The 19,376-nt window shown below is 40.1% G+C and overlaps 1 long non-coding RNA gene across 1 annotated transcript; it reads left to right on the top strand.

The window, feature by feature from the left end:
• The first annotated feature begins 3,151 nt into the window (after positions 1-3,151).
• Positions 3,152-18,127, top strand: LOC120852970. The gene is made up of 3 exons (XR_005718691.1): positions 3,152-3,800; positions 8,218-8,286; positions 18,100-18,127. It is a non-coding gene; the product is annotated as an uncharacterized LOC120852970 (long non-coding RNA).
• Positions 18,128-19,376: the final 1,249 nt, after the last annotated feature.

The raw sequence follows: 19,376 nt of genomic DNA on the forward strand, positions 1-19,376 counted from the left end.
GCTAAGAGATATAGCAAAAACCCCATTGTAATATAAGCTTCAGATGCCGTCTGAGTACTTTGTGCTCCTTGTACCCAGGGACTGGCAGGCAAGAAAAGGAGTCATCTTCTTACCTCTCTCAGAAGGAGATAGAGGTCCTGCTATGAGAGTAGGAAGCCCAAGTGACGCACCTAACAAATTGTGACTGTCATGGGTTCCCAGGTGGCACTAGTGGTAAAGAACCCACCTGCTAATGCAGGAGACATAAGAGATGTGGGTTCAGTCCCTGGGTTGGAAAGATCCCCTGGAGGAGGGCATGGTAACCCACCCCAGTATCCTTGCCTGGAGAATCCTATGGACAGAGAAGCCTGGCAGGCTACAGTCCATAGGATCGCAAAGAGTTGGACATGACTAAAGTGACTTAGCAAGCATGCATGAGTAGGCATAGCAACTTCATCCTGAGGACTGCATGGTGGCAGAAACTCAGGCCCTTCCGGGAATGAGGATCTGGGTCACAACACCAGGTAAGCCAACAACAGTAGCCAAGGTAGAGGTGGAGGGTGAGAGAAATCTGGAATTGATAGTGGAGGAGGGAGATGATAAGTATTGATTGTATTCCACAGTCTTACTACAACAGTAGGGATTGTAGTTTGTTCCACTAGCTTCTGTCTTTTAAGTCCTCAGGAAAAGAGGCCCCTTCAGTCTTATAGGAGCAGCTCCCTAAACATAAATGGAGCAATAGACATTTATGGAGCAAGTGGTGGATTGTGGTAAGCAAAAAGACATGCTACCCAGGTTCATTTTCAAGAAAGGACTTGCTGCCTGGCTGCAAGGAATGAGGTCAGCTGTCAGCTTCTTCAGAGTCTGGCTCAAGTGCAGAGAGCCACTTTGTTTCAAGTCCTGCCCTTCCCACATCTGGTGACTGAGTGAGATCAGCTGCATGCAGCTGCAGAAGTGACCCCAGCACACATGGGGAGCAAAGCATATAAGCAGTCACACAGAGAATTTCAAGAAATTGTAAATAATAGTTATTAATTTTAAAACACTATATTTTAGGGTGTGATTTGTTATTCCACAACAAATGAGAAGGAAATGGCAACCCACTCCAGTATTCTTGGCCTGGAGAATTCCATGGAAAGAGGAGCCTGGCGGGCTACAGTCCACGAGGTTGCAAAACATAGGACACAATTGGGCGACCAACACTTTCACTTTCAACAGATGAGCAACTTCTGGAATGGTGTATAATCATAACAAAATCCAGAAACATGGGGTATGGGCTTAAGACTAGGCAACAGGTGGATATTGGAGAGTGGCAAAAAAGTGTTAATGGAGGCTGAAAGGTCGGTGTGGTAAAATATAGTTCCTCCATCTGTTGATAGCCACATCCTAAGCCCCAGACCTATGAATATATTACCTTATGTGGTAAAAGGGACTTTGCAGATGTGATTGAAGATCTTGAGTTTACTTTGGATTATCCAGATTGGCCAATATAAACACAAAGATCCTTGCAGTGGGAGAGGGATACATAAGAGGAAGTCAGAGTGATGCAAAATTAGGACTCAGACCACTGTTGCTGTCTTTGCTGATGGATAAGGGGAACCACAAGCCAAGGAATGTGGGCAGCCTCTAGAAGCTGGAAGAGGTGAGGAAATACATTCCTCTCTAGAGCCTCCAGAAAGGAATATAGTTCAGCCAACATATTGATTTTATTCCTGTGAGATCAGTGTTGTGTTTCTAACCATCACCGACTCAAGTTTGAGCAAACTCCAAGAGAGTGAATGACAGGGAAGCCTGGCATGCTGTGGTTCATGGGGTCGCAAAGGGTCAGACACGACTTAGCGACTGAATAACAACAGCCTACAGAACTGGATAATAATAAATTTGTGCTGGTTAAGACTGCTAAACTTGGTGTTACATTACACAAGCAGGAGAAAAATAATACAAGTGGTTAGGAGACAATTAGCTTCGGAGAGTAGTGAACAAACTCTTAGTAGAGGATTGGAAAAGGCAGTAAAGAAATGATCAAATGCTGGAGAATGTAGGTCCTGAGTTATATGGTAACAGTATACTGGGAAATACTTTTGCCTAGAAAATGCACCTTATGGTGAAGGTACCAGTTAACTTTTTATAGCTTCTGATGATAATGTACAAGAAGAGAGAAATAAGCTAAAACTGTGTGGATCACAATAAACTGTGGAAAATTCTGAGAGAAATGGGAATACCAGACCACCTGACCTGCTTCTTGAGAAATCTGTATGCAGGTCAGGAAGCAACAGTTAGAACTGGACATGGAACAACAGACTGGTTCCAAATAGGAAAAGGAGTACGTCAAGGCTGTATATTGTCACCCTGCTTATTTAACTTATATGCAGAGTACATCATGAGAAATGCTGGGCTGGAAGAAGTACAAGCTGGAATCAAGATTGCTGGGAGAAATATCAATAACCTCAAATATGCAGATGACACCACCCTTATGGCAGAAAGTGAAGAGGAACTAAAAAGCCTCTTGATGAAAGTGAAAGTGGAGAGTGAAAAAGTTGGCTTAAAGCTCAACATTCAGAAAATGAGGATCATGGCATCTGGTCCCATCACTTCATGGGAAATAGATAGGGAAACAGTGGAAACAGTGTCAGACTATTTTTTGGGGCTCCAAAATCACTGCAGATGGTGACTGCAGCCATGAAATTAAAAGACGCTTACTCCTGGGAAGAAAAGTTGTGACCAACCTAGATAGCATATTCAAAAGCAGAGACATTACTTTGCCGACTAAGGCCCATCTAGTCAAGGCTATGGTTTTTCCAGTAGTCATGTATGGATGTGAGAGTTGGACTGTGAAGAAGGCTGAGTGCCGAAGAATTGATGCTTTTGAACTGTGGTGTTGGAGAAGACTCTTGAGGGTCCCTTGGACTGCAAGGAGATCCAACCAGTCCATTCTGAAGGAGATCAACCCTGGGATTTCTTTGGAAGGAATGATGCTAAAGCTGAAGCTCCAGTACTTTAGCCACCTCATGCGAAGAGTTGACTCATTGGAAAAGACTCTGATGCTGGGAGGGATTGGGGGCAGGAGGAGAAGGGGACGACCGAGGATGAGATGGGTGGATGGCATCACGGACTTGATGGACATGAGTCTGAGTGAACTCTGGGAGATGGTGATGGACAGGGAGGCCTGGCGTGCTGCGATTCGTGGGGTCACAAAGAGTCGGACATGACTGAGCGACTGAACTGAACTGAACTGAGGAACTGTTCAGTTTAAAAGAAGAATTTAGAGGAAATATTTCCAACCTAGTGCTTGTCATTTCTTAGGAAAAAAGAATGACTGGCAGAGCCAGAATCCCAGAGGGAGGGGCCAAGAAGCAAGGGGAGGGATGGGTTAGGAAATCACCAGCAGAGGGATGGACAGAACCACAGTCAAGCACTATCCCGTGCCTTTAGTGTAGGGACCCTCACAACAATTTTAGTTTTGTGTCTCCCACTTCCCTGAGCCCCGCCTAGACTGAAGTGTTTGTGTGACTTTTCTTTTTCTTTCTTATTTTTAAGGAGTTCTATTTATCTAGGTCACATCTTGTGGCATGTGGGATCTTAATTCCCTGACCAGGGATCCAACCCGCGCCCCTGCTTTGGAAGGAAGTCTTAACCATTGGATCACAAGGGGAGTCCCTGTGTGGTTTTTCTATACTAGGAAATCTGGACTGAGAGAAGCCAGTCTCAAATAGCTGAGGAACAATACCTGAAGTGTTTTTGCCACGTCTGGACCTGATTTAGATGATAAGATGCTCAACTTGAATGAATGATGTCACAGGGTGAGACTTTTAGGATACCAGGTAAGTATAGTTTTGCACGTTAGGTGGGACAAGAATTCTAGCCAGAAGTTGGACAATGATGCTTGTCAAAGATGGCTCCTAAATAATTCTTTCCCTATCTCTACAGACATAACTACTCTTTCCTTCAAGGAATGGAGTTCATTTTCCTTCCCCACAGTCTAGGCTGGCCTTGTAACTTACTTTGACCCATAAAATACGGACAAAATAAGTCCTGACAGTTTCTGTTTTCATGTTATTGGATTCCCGAGCCATTATATTAGGATTCCATGCTGTCCTGCTGGAGAGAAGGACCATGTGGAGAATCCCTAGAGAGGGAGGCCATGTGGGGAAGAAGTGAGATGCCCCAGTCAATTGCATTTTCAAGGCTTCAGACAAATAAGGGAGGTCTTGAACCTGCTAGTTCAGCTTAGCAACCGTCTGAATGCAGCCATGTGAGTGGTTCCAGCTGACACCATTTGAAGCAGAATGACCAGCCAATTCACAGAAACATGAGAAATTTTTAAATCATTTTTTAAGCCATTACATTTGGGGATGGTTTTTTATCTAGTAATAGATAATTGATAAAGCAGTCTTTTTGTTTATAGGGGAGACCTTAAGTGAAAGACTTAGGACAAAAAGACCTGTAGAGAACTGAGGGATTTTTGAGGAGCCCAGCAGGTTCCTCTGTCCATGGGATTATCCAAGCAAGAATACTGGAGTGGGGATCGATTCCCTCCTGCAGGGGATCTTCCCGACCCAAGGATCGAACCCTGGTCTCCTGCATTGCAGGTGGATTCTTTGCCCTCTGAGCCACCAGGGAAGCCAAAAAGGTCTTATAGCCTCTGATTTATTCTAACTCTGTGACTATGTTTTACTGTTGGTTCTTTTGGCCTTTGTCTTTGCTTTGAGATCATTTATGACGTTGCAAATATTTTTCTAGCTGATAAAGTTGGAAATAAAAAATGGTAGAGAATACTTCACAGGCTTCTGGTTATGCTAAAAGTTTAAAGAAGATATGAAATATGAGATATTTTCATCATAAAAAAGGTTTGAAAAGTTAATATTACATGTTTTAACTTGAATATACATTGAACTTAGAGGTAATATGTTTTGTTATTAAATGTGTTATAAATATTTATGTTATTAGAATACAGTACAGTCATAAGAAGCATCCATGAACATTTAACAGGTGCACTTCCCTGGTGGCCCAGGTGGTAAAGAATCTGCCTGTGGAGACCTGGGTTTCAATCCCTGGGTGGGAAGCTCCCCTGGAGAAGGGAATGGCAACCCACTCCAGTATTCTTGCCTGGAGAATTCCATGGACAGAGGAGCCTGCCTGGCTACAGTCCATGGGGTCGCAAAGAGTCAGACACAACTGAGAGACTAACAGTTTCACTCCCATGAACATTTAATAAACAACGTTAATTTCTAAAGCAGACACTGTGAGTGAAAGTTCTGGTTAAATTTTTAGAGTGAACGCTAACTATTAGCTTAAGAAATAAATTATGTTTGTCCTATATGAAAATGTTGATTCCAACTGGTTCTCTGCTGGGAATTCAAAAAACCAACTCAAATATGTATGAAAGCATATCTTATTTACTCTTGAACACCAATACATTAATGTTTACAATCTTATTATCAAGAGCAATGGTTTCTTCTAACACATGTATATCCTTGACACTGCTGCAAATAGACTCAAATCTTCTAATTATTGATGACTCCTTTTTCTTTCATTGATTACATACTTTGAAATTTTATAACTACCTTGAATCTGAAGAAAAAATTGGTTTGTTACTTTCAGGGCTTTTAAAAAGTATAATGGATTGGAAAGATAATGGAATTTTTTAGAGTCTGCTGCTGCTGCTGCTAAGTCACTTCAGTCGTGTCCGACTCTGTGCGACCCCACAGACGGCAAACCACCAGGCTCCCCATGTCCCTGGGATTCTCCAGGCAAGAACACTGGAGTGGGTTGCCATTTCCTTCTCCAATGCATGAAAATGAAAAGTGAAAGTGAAGTCGCTCAGTCGTGTCCGACTCTTAGAGTCTAGATTTCTTCTATTTTCAGAGAAAATTTCCTAGTCTTTTTATCACTCATTATACAGGATTTTTGCCACAGAGATATGTTGTTAAATGTTTGCCATTGTAACCCTATTTTCTTCCAATTTCTCAAGTAAACATTGCACAGACATTTTAGGAAACTCTAGAGAAACTTTTAATAACACCTAATAAATTCTCATTTTAAATTACTTAGGAAGGAAGGTAGGAAGGAGGGAAGGGAAACACGTTGAACCAAGTAGCCTGATGTTTTATAATCTTAGGGGGGAAATGGGGGGAAAATTCCTTTTTTTTTTTTCCTCTAATGACACGTTTCCCTGAAAACATTTGAAACAACAGAAGTCTTTGTTGCTTTTGGAAAATACTTTTGTAAAGTTAAAAATATTTTTCAGATTTAAGTCTGGATACCTCAGTTTATTTTCACAATGGGAATTAAGAAGCTTTTCCAAAAGTAGATTAATTTTATTTCTTAGATGAAATCAATGTACCAAGATATTTAAAGCTGGAACATGGTATCTTGAGAAGCTCAAGGTAGCCTTCTAGAGATGCTGCAGATCTTTGGAGGCACTACACGGAAACAAAGGCAACGCAGGCGATAACTGAAGTACCCTAGTCAATACCACCAAAGCCCCAGACAAGTGAGAGATGCTTTCTTGAATTTTCTCCCTTGGCTATAGCTACCATCTGAATGCAGCTACAGTAGCAAACCTGTGTAACATCACTTGAAGGAACTATAGAAAATGGTTTAACTGGATACCACATAACTCTATATGAAGCAAGCAGATAGTTGACTGAGTTTGTTTCAGTGCCTAGTCAGTGATTCTGTTGTATGTGAAAGTAGTTATACTTGAGAGCCTTGATTCTAAACAAGAAAAATGAAGGTTTACTAATCATTGCTTTTCCTCTCAAGGTTGCTAACATTAGGTCTTTACATTTACTGTGCACTTTAAAAATAATCAGTAGCATATTGCTTGTTGAAGTGAGTTTGCAAATTGCTGACAAACACCTTTTTATAACCATATATTAGAAACAATAAGAAATATTTTCTATTTCTAATTTCAGTTCCCTAAAACACATAGCATAGTTTGTATATCACTTAGATGCTTCCAAACAACTTATCTTTATAACAGCAGTTTTATTCTATAGAACAATGACAGTGTTAATTTAAAATCATTCTAAAATATGCAAAAAGCAACCACATAAAATATTTAATATATAATATAAATATTTATATTTAATATAAAAAACAGACTTCAAAATAAGGCTTTTCTACTGATAATTTCAACATGAGTCATGTCTCTTATCTCTAGTTGAAATTTTCCAATCAGTGCAAGAGTAGTGATTTATAATTAATATGTTTTATTCAGATCTAAGCATAAGTGTTTCTAATGAAATAAAAAGAAATCTTAAGTACAATTTTTATACATAAAGTAACAGTTTTATCTGTGCCAAGACATATATTTAGCACTTTTAAAGCACTTATTTCATTTTTAAAATAGATTTATGGCCCATTTGTTTGCTTGAACAGTTGGATACAAATAGTTTTTTTACTGAGTGCTTAATTATGAATGATGTTTGCCTCTTCATTCTTCAAAGAAGGACCTCAGACCTTCTCTATTTCACCCACTAAAATAGAACGTGTCTATAGCTGTTAGAAAGAACTGCATCTTTATGAATATAATAAAGAAAAAGAAAAATTAATCACAAATAACCAATAAATGTGTTTAGTTCATGAATGATATATTCCCATCTCACAAGAAATACAAATATTTCTCTTGAATGTATAAGGCTAACATTTGAGGACCTGATCTGCCGTTTTCAGAATGTTAATCATGAGAATTTTTCCTCCTTATTTGTGTTGAAAGATGAGTAAATTTGGTGTACATAAGATCACTAATATAATGCAAATAGATGTAATTTTTAAATTTTTCTGATACATGTTAATTGACACAAGTGTATATAGCATATTACATATTAGTTACACATAGGGTAACTCACCGATTATTCACTATAACATTTTAAGCCTGCTTCTAGCTGTCTAGCTATCTTCTAGCTCTCAGGCTTATTCTCTGTTGCTACTATCCATGAGAATACTTTGGAGGATATCAGATCATGTTATTAAAACATTCTGAAGAACATATTTTGAAATGCACGTTCATTGAAAAACAGAAATAGAATACATTTGAAACCAAACTGAACACTTATTCAACAAATATTTATTGAGCATCCTCTATATGCCATTATGCTTGTGACTGTTTTTAAAATTTTTGATTTTCAAATGTTTATTGTTAGCATTTAGAAATATGATTTGTTTTGTATATTAGCTTTCTATCCTGTGAATTTGTTAAACTCACTAACTCACTTTTTTTTTTTTCTTTTTCAGGATTATTGGGCTTCTATACAGACAGGTCTATCATTTGTGAATAGAGACCATTTTGTTTCTTCCTTTCCAGTAAGTGTTCTTTTTATTTCTTTTTCTTGCCCAGTTGAATTGGCCGGGACTTCCAGCATGATGTTGTGTGGAAGTATGAGAGCAGACATTCTTTTCTTGTTCCCAGTCTTAGGGGGAAAGTATTCAGACCTTCACCATGAAGCATGATCTTAGCTTTAGATTGTATATGCACATGTTACCCTGTATGAGGTTAGTGAAGTTTTCTTCTGTTCATAGTTTGCTGAGAGTTTTCCAAAATAATGAATGGAATTTGAACTTTATCAGAGAATTTTGTTTTTTGCATCTAGGAACTTCTGTCTCTTTAATCTGTTGAAATGGTGAAATACGTTTTTCTAATTGTATTTTCTAGTGTTGACCAGTCTTGCATTCCTGGTATAGACTCATGCTATTAATATTTATATATTGCCAGGTTGGTTTGCTAATAATTTGTTGAGGGTCTTTGTATTTCTATCCATGTGGCATATTTGTATTTTCCCAAACCTCCTCCTACTACATTTACATTTTGTAAATAAATTAACTTTTTGACTTAAAGAAAATTTTAAATAATAATTTTAGATTTAAAAAAACAACTTTCATGTTTCTCTCTCCTGAGATTCATATACTCACTCCTTATACTGAAATTGCAAATCATTTCTCCCCACCAGATCCATCTGTGCCTAGTCATCTGGGGATCCTTTGGCAGTCTTCTCATTTTCTTCAAAGTCTTGTTCACCCTAACTGGTTAAACTGTATACCTAGAGACAGAGCAGGCTCTGCCACTATAGATGGTCTCCCCGCTTTCCCCTATAAACTCATGACTTCCAGGTAGCAGCGGGACACAAAGATGGCAGCTGGTCCATACAGATGTGTGCAGAGGAATCACCTGGGTCATAGTCCACGAGGACAACCAGTCACAGGAGGAGATGGTTGACCAAGGGCAAAAGGCCTAGCAAACACTTTGGGGCAGGGTAGGCATACCAGCAAATCACTAGTAATGAGAAACTTTCTTCTTTGCTGTTTGTTTTAAGTTATATGCAGAGTACATCCTGAGAAATGCTGGGCTGAAAGAAGCACAAGCTGGAATCAAGATTGCCAGGAGAAATATCAATAACTTCAGATATGCAGATGACACCACCCTTATGGCAGAAAGTGAAGAGGAACTAAAAAGCCTCTTGATGAAAGTGAAAGAGGAGAGTGAAAAAGTTGGCTTAAAGCTCAACATTCAGAAAATGAAGATCATGGCATCTGGTCCCATGACTTCATGGGAAATAGATGGGGAAACAGTGGAAACAGTGTCAGACTTTATTTTTGGGGGCTCAAAATCACTGCAGATGGTGACTGCAGCCATGAAATTAAAAGACGATTACTCCTTGGACGGAAAGTTATGACCAACCTAGATAGCATATTGAAAAGCAGGGATATTACTTTGCCAACAAAAGTCTGTCTAGTCAAGGCTATGGTTTTTCCAGTGGTCATGTATGGATGTGAGAAGTGGACTGTGAAGAAGGCTGAGTGCTGAAGAATTGATGGTTTTGAACTGTGGTGTTGGAGAAGACTCTTGAGAGTCCCCTTCACTGCAAGGAGATCCAACCAGTCCATTCTAAAGGAGATCAGTCCTGGGTGTTCATTGGAAGGACTGAAGCTGAAGCTGAAACGCCAGTACTTTGGCCACCTCATGCGAAGAGTTGACTCATTGGAAAAGACCCTGATGCTGGGAGGGATTGAGGGCAGGTGGAGAAGGGGACGACAGAGAATGAGATGGCTGGATGGCATCACCGACTCAATGGACATGAGTTTGAGTGAACTCCAGGAGTTGGTGATGGACAGGGAGGCCTGCTGTGCTGCGATTCATGGGGTTGCGAAGAGACAGACATGACTGAGCGACTGAACTGAACTGAACTGAACTGGACTGACTGATGGTGGTGAAACCATATCTGGCTCTGTTACCAAGTCTGCAATCATTTAGACAAAGCCTGCAGATAGGCTACCAAGGAAGTCTATATTTTAATGGCTACGTCCCCTAATGTACTTATAATACATTAACAGGACATAGTGTATCAGTGGGTCATTATTAACTTCTCTCTTTATTTTCTAAGTTTTTTTTAGATCTTGGGCATATTGGCTATGGGATGATGCAGGATATTTTTAAGAATTTTTCCCTAAGATTTTACAGTGTTATGTAAAACATGGGGAAGGGTTATAGGGGTATGAGGAAAGAAAGGCAGTAATAAAAATTAAAGAAAGGCAATGAGCAAGAGAAGGGGCCAGGGTGAGAATGAGAGTGTGCATGAGACTAAAGGCTTGGCATATTTTAAGCCTGAGATCAACATTATTTCTTAATTCAGGCTCTTTCATGCAAGAATCAGTCCTTAAACTGCAAATATAACTATACTGGCTCTAGGTAAAACTGTTTAGAAGATAAAGTCCCTCCACGATCTGATCCCAACTCTACTTCATTCTCACCAACTGCCACCCCTTAGCATACACTTAGTCTTCATCACCTTTGAGTTTCTGAAGAATACTAGGCTATGCCATGCCTCTGTGCCTTTACATTTTTTATTCCTTTTCCTTGAAATATCTGGTTCTTGTCTTTGCTGTAACACCTCTTCTGTGATTTCCTCCCAGACCATAAATTCTGTAAGAGTTAATAATTCTTCTTATGCAAAACATTATGTGTAGTACTTTCATTATAACAAGTAATTGTATGGTAATTATTGGTTTTGCATTTGTTGTGTCACTGATCTGTGAGTTCCTGTGGGCAGGGCAAAGTCTTACTTGTCATTTTGTCATATGTTATCACTGCCTGGTACACCATAAGCTCTTAGAGAATGTTGGTTGATCTAAATCAAATAGAGCTGTAACAAGAAGTCACTGTACAGTCTCTCACTTTGTAGACTTATGTTCAAATATGCAGCTATGTTGTGCTATTGTAATTTATCTACTCTGGGAAGAAAAAAAAACGAACAACGTTATTTTAGGCAGATAGCTGGGTCAAGCAATCATATTCTGTTTTTCCATTGGGATAAGGATATACCAAAGGAAAAATGTATTGAACAGAATCATCTTACATCAATTTTTTATATTTAAGGGGAAAAAATATTTTCAAAATTTTCCAAAAGTCAGTTAGAAAAATTAAGCCCCTATGCAATGTGATACTTCTAAAAATAATGCCCAGAGGAACAGCAGTTCTAGAGAATAATAAATCCAACCGTGGCTAGATTCCATCTTCATTTTGGAAACAGCCACAGCTGTGGCCAGCCCAGTCAGACAGTGGAATGCAGTTGAGAATTTGATATGGGGGAGAAAGAAAAGGGAACTAGGTTTCCTGCTCTGAGGCAGTTGGCACAGAGTCCCTGGTTCCCCCCCTTCCCCCCATCCACTGTCCCCAGCTCTCTCCTCCTCACCCAGGAAGTATATTGGTGATCTGGACAAGGTTTGGCATGTGGATTCTGTTTGTACTGTGGGGGATATTGCGGTAAAAGGGCTTGAGAAAAACTAAGATGACAGTGTTATATTATACTGTACATCTCTAATTCTTCCAAGTTTGGACAAGTATCAAGTTAAGCCACAGAGAAATGCTTTCGTTTTCTTTAAAAATTTCTATAAATGGTATTTTGCAATTTATCTGAGACACAAGAAGCACAATGGTTCCAACTTCATAAGCTTTCCTTTCCCAAAAGCTTGACAAGATCACTTGCCTGCTAGAAGTGACACACTGGTCTTAACTGACAATACTTTATGGAGAAGATAGTTTCCATTGCTATCTTCTACATCTACCTTGTACTCTCTGTACCTCTCCTGTGTCCTTTATTAAATTATAGAAGCTCATATAGCAAAAGCGAGGAAGCTATTAGCAACTACATGGAAGTGGCATGTCTTCTGTTAAAGAGCCACCAGGGAAACTAATTTATGACTGTGTTAGTCAGGATAGTGGTTACCCTTAGGAGGAAGGGTTGGCAGGAACTGGAAGGAGACATGGCGAAGACTTCTGGGGATGCTGCTCATGCTCTGTTGCCTGATCTAGGTGCTTGATTACTTGGATGTTCTTAACTAGTGAAACATAATTGATCTATACCCTTATTTAACTAGTGAAACATAATTGATCTATACCCTTATTTAACTAGTGAAACATAATTGATCTATACCCTTATGATTTATATACTTTTCTGTGCGTGTGTGCATGCTCAGTCACTCAGTTGTGTCCAACTCTTTTTGGCCCCCTAGACTATAGCCTGCCAGGCCCCTCTGTCTATGGGATTTTCCAGGCAAGAACACTGGAGTGGGTTGCCATTCCCTTCTCCAGTTGAAGGTAAAAGTGAGTTGCACAGTCATGTCTGACTCTTTGTATCCCATGGACTGTACCCTGCCCAGTTCCTCTGTCCATGAAATTCTCCAGGTGCGAGTTCTAGAGTGGGTTGCCATTTCCTTCTCCAGGGGATCTACCTGACCCAGGGATCAAACCCAGGTCTTCTGCTTTGCAGGCAGATCCTTTAACAATTGAGCCACTAGGGATGCCTTAATTCAAAAAATAAAAAATAGTAATGATAAGCAAGGTATTAGGCCTGTGTTGGTTCAAAATGTAATACTTAGCCAAAAGAAAATAAAGACCAGTAAATCCAGATCTATATAATAATAGATAATAAGTATATAATATAATAATATACAGTGAGTCCCTTGGACATCAAGGAGATCAGGCCAGTCATTCCTAAAGGAAATCAACCCTGAATATTCATTGGAAAGACTGATACTGAAGTTGAAGCTCCAAGACTTTGGCCACTTGATGCAAAGAGATGACTCATTGGAAAAGACCCTGATGCTGGGAAAGACTGAAGGCAGGAGGAGAAGGAGAAAACAGAGGATAAGATGGTTGGATGGCATCACTGACTCAATAGACATAAGTTTGAGACAACTCCAGGAGATAGTAAAGGAAAGGGAAGCCTAATGTGCTACAGTTCACAAGGTCGCAAAGAGTCGGACACAATTTAGTAACTGAACAACAACAACAGTGAGTATACCCAGTAGGAGTGTGTGGGATATACTAAGGATGGAGAAGGTCGACTGCCATATTGCTTAAGGATGTTGCAGCCATCAAGCCCTCAGCCATGGCAACCACCTCCAACAGTGTACCCTGAGGGGATTCAGGATGGAAAAGAACATGATACTGACCCTTGGATAGTCAAAGTGCGTATCCTAGGAACGATTTCAGTGAGCCTAGGCTCTGGCAGCTTCCCATACAGAGAAAAGCATGCTAAACATTAGCTTGAGATGTCTAGTTTTCTTTAATTAACAGTAATCTTTTATTGTTCCAACTACTTGATCTTTGTTGCAAACACCCCTGTATATCTTGGCTCCTCCCTTCCTCTTCATAGCAGTCCCTCAGAGCTATCTGAGCTTAAGTCCTCAGGAAGTCTGCCAAATAAAATACAATCACCAGATTTTAGGTTGTGTATCTTTTTCAGTCGATGATACCTTTTAGTAAGAGATCATTTGTTTACTTTTGGAATAGGAGGCCCAGAAGTCCAGATGAAGAGGACTGTTTCTTAGTTAGTAATAGACAGGAAAGGTTCTATCCAACTCTTGTTGCCACACTATCCAGATCCTCTTGGGTCATCTTCATATTTATTACTGAACAACTTCATGAGAAATATAGGGCAGATATTATCAACCCTTCTTTTAAAAGGAGGAGCCTGGGGCACATACTATTTTAATAATTTGTTTAAGATAATAGAGTAAGCCAGTGTAATAGAATTTCTACTTCATACATGTCAATATGATGCATCAAAGAGAGCAAATCACTATGTTCAGTTCTCTCTTCGCTATCAAATCAAGAAATTGCTGTGATTATTGAGGGAAAGCCTCATTTGGACCCTGTTGATCTTGATCAAAACTTCTTGGTTAAGCTCTTTTCCATGACTAATCTTACCTAACCTTATACCTAGGAAACAACATCCGTCCCTCACTGTAGTCTCCTGTAAACAGGAAGATGTGATCTATCTCAGCTTTCCTCAAATAACAGACAAAACTGGCAGGTCTGTAAAAGGATGTTTTGATAAAAGAGGATGGTAGAACTTTATGGGATATCCCTGCTGAGATTTTTGAGATCTATGTGAAAATCCAGCAGTGGCTTCCCACTGGGGGAGCTGTGTATGCAATCTGTCCTAGATGCAGGCAATAAGAGGATGCATTATCTGTAGAGAGTTTTCAAAAATAATCAAGCCAATTAAAGTTTTTTGTCGGCTTTTTATTATCACCATGTGCCTGAAAATCCTCCTGAGCCCTTTCAGAGACTTCTACCAGACCAGAGAGCAGTAGTGAGTACTATAACTGACCCTTCTTCCCTCCTGTACCCTTGTACCCATTTGGACATTAAAATATTAACCCTTGTAGTTGTAAAGCACGTCCTAATTGCCAATGCACTGAGAGGCATCCTCTGTCCGTCTCTAGGGCCAAAAGGATAAGGGATATTTTTGTAGGAGGCATGGTAGGTAGACATTCTGGCTTGTTTTGGGTCTGCACCTATCTCATGACCCCACATTTCTGGTGCCTCTTCATAGAACCAGAGCCCACAGTGTTTGAGCAGATGCAGGGCTGGGCTCAGAAATTGTTGTGAGGAAGACACTCTTATTCCTCTCACTTCTCAAGATCACAGTGTTTCTGAAGTGCTGCCCACTACCTTAAACAGATGAATAACTTCTCCACCCTTGTCCCCCTCATTAAGACCTCTTTGTTTACTTTACCTACTCAGGTTAAACTCACCGTCTTTCATTTTCCACTCTGCACCATTTCACTGTAGAAATGAATTAAAAGCTCCAACACAAAAGAATAAACATGATAGCCTGTAACTGTGACTGGTCAGTGACGGAGGAAGAGGAAAGGAGTGAAGGGAAATGCATTTCCTTCCAGTCAGACTCTGGATGTCTGTACTGAGGTGTCTGCTACCCCCAGGTATGCCATGTGCCAAACTTTTTATGCCTTAGTAACTGACTCCAAATTTAGTTCTAAAAATTTGAAAAGTAAGGGTAGATAGGTTGAACTAGTAAATGATAACTCAAATAAAACATAAACTAATATAATATCAGACAAAATAAAATTTTAAAAGATCATTATAACAAAGAAGATTTATGATAATAAGCATAAGTGTTTATGTATGAAAAATATAACCATACAGTATGTATTACAAAAATCTTTGCAAACTCTGCTTCCCCAGCAGTCTAGTGGTTATGACTCCACACTTCCAATGCAAGAGGTGTGGGTTCCATTCTGTGGGTTCCATTCCCAGTCAGGGAACTGTGATCTGCATGCCATACAGCACAGCAAATAAACCGATAAATAAATAAATGAAACCATTTTTTTCCCATTCTTCTTCCTGTAACCTATTATCTTAACACTTCTATCACCTATTTACCCGTCTATTATTCACCATAAAACTGTTTTGCTTTTTAAAGTATGCATTTAAGACCATTATCATAATTGATTCTCAATAATCAAAGGAGAATATTGTCTGTATCAATACGAGTAAATTCCAGAAAGTGTCCCCATGAAGTATCACACATCCTATTTTTATATATAAAATGTTGATAAGTTCTGTATTTGTTAACTGAGTAGAACCTATATATTATATTAGAATTTTTGAGGAGACACAGTGTTGTTCTTCAGTCGCTCAGTTGTGTCTAACTCTTTGAGACCCCCATGGACTGAAGCATGCCAGGCTTCCCTGTCCTTCACCATCTTCCGGAGTTTTCTCAAACTCATGTGCATTGAGTTGGTGATTCCATCCAACCATCTCATCCTCTGTCGTGCCCTTCTCCTGTGGCCTTCAATCTTTCCCAGCATAAGGGTCTTTTCCAGTAAATTGGCTCTTCGTATCAGGTGGCCAAAGTAGATGCTGAGCTTCAACTTCAACATCAGTCCTTCCAATGAATATTCAGGACTGATTTCCTTTAGGATTGACTGGTTTGATCTCCTTGCAGTCCAAGGGACTCTCAAGAGGCTTCTTCAACACTACAGTTCGAAAGCATCAGTTCTTTGGTTCTCAGCCATTTTTTATGGTTCAACTCTCATATCCATACTTGACTAATGGAAAAACCATAGCTTTGACTAGATGGACCTTTGTCAGCAAAGTAATATCTCTACTTTTTAATATGCTGTCTAGGTTTGTCATAGCTTTTCTTCCAAGGAGCAAGCATCTTTTAATTTCATGACTGCAGTCACCATCTGCAGTGATTTTGGAGCCCAAGAGAAGAGAGTTGTCACTGTTTCCATTTTTTCCCTATTTATTTATAAGAAGTGATGGGACTGGATGCCATGATCTTAGTTTTTAGAATGTTGAGATTTAAGCTAACATGAAATCCACATATCTCCTCTCAGCTCCTGTGCTGCTTTGCCATCGCTCCATGAAAGCTGCAGCTTTTCATTATAGAGGACTGGAGTGCAAAAGTAGGAAGTCAAGAAACACCTGGAGTAACAGGCAAATTTGGCCTTGGATTACAGAATGAAGCAGGGCAAAGGCTAATAGAGTGTTGCCAAGAGAACACACTGGTCATCACAGACTCTACACATGGAAATCACCAGATGGCCAACACCGAAATCAGATTGATTATATTCTTTGCAGCCAAAGATGGAAAAGCTCTATACAGCCAGCAAAAACAAGACCTGGAGCTGACTGGTGCTCAGATCATGAACTCCTTATTGCCAAATTCAGATTTAAATTGAAGAAAGTGGGGAAAAACACTAGACCATTCAGGTAGGACCTAAATCAAATCCCTTATGATTATACAGTGGAAGTGAGAAATAGATTTAAGAGACTAGATCTGATAGACAGAGTGCCTGATGAACTATGGACAGAGGCTCCTGACATTGTATAGAAGGCAGGGATCAGACCATCCCCAAGAAAAGAAATGCAAGAAGGCAAAATGGCTGTCTGAGGAGGCCTTACAAATAGTTGTGAAAAGAAGAGAAGTGAAAAGCAAAGGAGAAAAGGAAAGATATAAGCATCTGAATGCAGAGTTCCAAGGAATAGCAAGGAGAGATAAGAAAGCCTTCCTCAGCGATCAGTGCAAATAGAGGAAAACAATAGAATGGGAAAGACTAGAGATCTCTTCAAGAAAATTAGATATACCAAGGGGACATTTCATTCAAAGTTAGGGTCAGTAAAGGACAGAAATGGTATGGGCCTAATAGAAGCAGAAGATATTAAGAGGAGGTGGCAAGAATACACAGAACTGTACAAAAAAGATCTTCATGACCCAGATAATCACGATGGTATGATCACTCAACCTAAAAGATGATGCTGTGAAAGTGTTTCACTCAACATGCCAGCAAATTTGGAGAAAACAGCAGTGGCCACAGGACTGGAAAAGGTGTTTTTCATTCCAATCCCAAAGAAAGGCAATGCCAAAGAATGCTCAAACTACCACACAATTGCACTCATCTCACACACTAGTAGAGTGATGCTCAAAATTCTCCAAGCCAGGCTTCAGCAATACGTGAAACGTGAACTTCCAGATGTTCAAGCTGGATTTAGAAAAGGCAGAGGAATCAGAGATCAAATTGCCAACATGCGCTGGATCATCGAAAAAGCAAGAGAGTTCCAGAAAACATCTATTTCTGCTTTATTGACTATGCCAAAGCCTTTGACTGTGTGGATCACAATAAACTGGAAAATTCTTCAAGAGATGGGAATGCCAGACCACCTGACCTGCCTCTTGAGAAACCTGTATGCAGGTCAGGAAGCAACAGTTGGAACTGGACATGGAACAACAGATTGGTTCCAAATAGGAAAAGGAGTACATCAAGGCTGTATATTGTCACCCTGCTTATTTAACTTATACGCAGAGTACATCATGAAAAACACTGGGCTGGATGAAACACAAGCTGGAATCAAGATTGCTGGGAGAAATATCAGTAACCTCAGATATGCAGATGACAACACCCTTATGGCAGAAAGTGAAGAATAACTAAAGAGTCTCTTGATGAAAGTGAAAGAGGAGAGTGAAAAAGTTGGCTTAAAGCTCAACATTCAAAAAACTAAGATCACGGCATCCAGTCCCATCACTTCATGGCAAATAGATGGGGACACAGTGGAAACAGTGGCTGACTTTATTTTTTTGGGCTCCAAAATCACTGCAGATGGTAATTGCAGCCATAAAATTAAAAGACGTTTACTCCTTGGAAGGAAAGTTATGTACAACCTAGGTCCGTCTAGTAAAGGCTCTGGTTTTTCCAGTAGTCATGTATGGGTGTGAGAGTTGGATTATAAAGAAAGCTGAGTGCCAAAGAATGGATGCTTTTGAACTGTGGTGTTGCAGAAGACTCTTGAAAGTCCCTTGGACTACAAAGAGATCCAACCAGTCCACCGTAAAGGAGATCAGTCCTGGGGGTTCATTGGAAGGACTGATGTTGAAGCTGCAACTCCAATTATTTGGCCACCTGATTCGAAAAGCTGACTCATTTGAAAAGACCCTGATACTGAGAAAGATTGAGGGCAGGAAGAGAAGGGGACAACAGAGGATGAGATCGTTGGATAGCATCACCGACTCAATGGACATGAGTTTGGGTGAAGTCCAGGAGCTGGTGATGGACAGGGAGGCCTGGCGTGCTACGGTTCATGGGGTCACAAAGAGTCAGACATGACTGAGTGACTGAACTGACTAAATGCATGCATGTCCCCAAACATAGTCACTATAATCTAGTAGAGAGGTTGAGGTTCTTAGAAAGCTGGAATGCGTGTTATAGGAAAGCCAAAGAAAGCGCTAGAAGTGCTCTAACCTTTTGCTGTGGATAGAGAGGATTCGTCGCTCTTGCTCACTCTGCCCTGTTGTCACCACCAGATAACTTGACATTTGAACATTGCCTGAATCACATGGGTCAGTTTTTGTCAGATCCTCAAAGTACCGACTGTTGTGGGTCAAGGTAGCTTCATGTTGGATCCGTTCCGTAGGAACAAGGGAGGTGGAATTCTGTTGTTGAAGGCTGAAATGTGCCAGTCAATGTGGCACATAATCTGTTTCTTTGTACCAGGAATCTTATGAATGAAGACAGAGATGATAGCGGATGAGGGAGATATGTCACCAAGAGAGAATAAGAACTGAACTATGACTGGGAAAACCAAA

This window comes from Oryx dammah, unplaced genomic scaffold (genome assembly GCF_014754425.2).
Source record: "Oryx dammah isolate SB20612 unplaced genomic scaffold, SCBI_Odam_1.1 HiC_scaffold_26, whole genome shotgun sequence".
Lineage (NCBI taxonomy): Eukaryota > Metazoa > Chordata > Mammalia > Artiodactyla > Bovidae > Oryx > Oryx dammah.